The sequence below is a fragment of the Egretta garzetta genome, unplaced genomic scaffold (assembly GCF_000687185.1).
Source record: "Egretta garzetta isolate BGI_Z169 unplaced genomic scaffold, ASM68718v1 scaffold834, whole genome shotgun sequence".
Lineage (NCBI taxonomy): Eukaryota > Metazoa > Chordata > Aves > Pelecaniformes > Ardeidae > Egretta > Egretta garzetta.
This window is the reverse complement of record NW_009259438.1, coordinates 16,342-17,014: the sequence shown is the minus strand read 5'-3', so window position 1 is coordinate 17,014 and position 673 is coordinate 16,342. Positions and strand designations below refer to the sequence as shown.

The 673-nt window shown below is 62.4% G+C and overlaps 1 long non-coding RNA gene across 1 annotated transcript in view; it reads left to right on the top strand.

Annotated features, from left to right (window-relative positions):
- Nucleotides 1-303: 303 nt before the first annotated feature.
- Nucleotides 304-673, top strand: part of LOC118452115 — a 5,128-nt gene continuing 4,758 nt past the window's right edge. Inside the window, exons 1-2 of the long non-coding RNA XR_004841779.1 lie at nt 304-344; nt 450-511. This is a non-coding gene — a long non-coding RNA (uncharacterized LOC118452115). The remainder of the gene's footprint in view (nt 345-449; nt 512-673) is intronic.

Here is a 673-nt window from a genome sequence, read left to right as displayed (position 1 = left end):
TTGCTCAGGTCTGGCTTTACAACCCCAGACGTTTAACCCCTACCGCCCTTTCCTGCTCAGATTTTTCACCCCTCGATGTCAGCTCTGCCCCTTCCCCCCCAGGGCTTCTCCCTCTCTGCTTTAACACAAACCTCCAGCTCGAGGGCTCGGGGTATTTTTTTTTTCCCCTCCCGCAAAGCAAAGCCAAAAGCTCTCCAGCTCATCCCCCACCGCTGCCCTCTTCCCAGGGGGGGCCTTGCTGGGCTTTTTTTGCTAAGCCCATTTGGCCCCACTGGTGTAACACTCCTGTCTGCCCCGGCCCACAGGGACCCAGGACCACGTCACCCCCGACAGCGACTCTTCAGGTGAGACGGGGTCAGCCCGAGCCCCACGAGGCCGGGGTGTCTCGTTACACCATCGCTGACCTTGGCCCAGCGCCTCCATTCACATCCCAGCTCGTTGCATTGCAGATTTGGGAGCCCTGGACCACGTCCCTATCCACGACACCACCCCGATAATCCCCACTCCCCAGGTGAGCCCGGGATCCTCCAGCCGGCGAGGCGGGCGCTGGGTGGGCTGGGAGCTGCTTCTCAGCCCCTGCGTGGCTTTGGGGCAAGAGCCAGCCTGTGCCTCAGTTTCCCCATCCACCCCAGCCATGTGGTGAAGTGGCGGCGGGTGCTGAGGATGCTCAGCC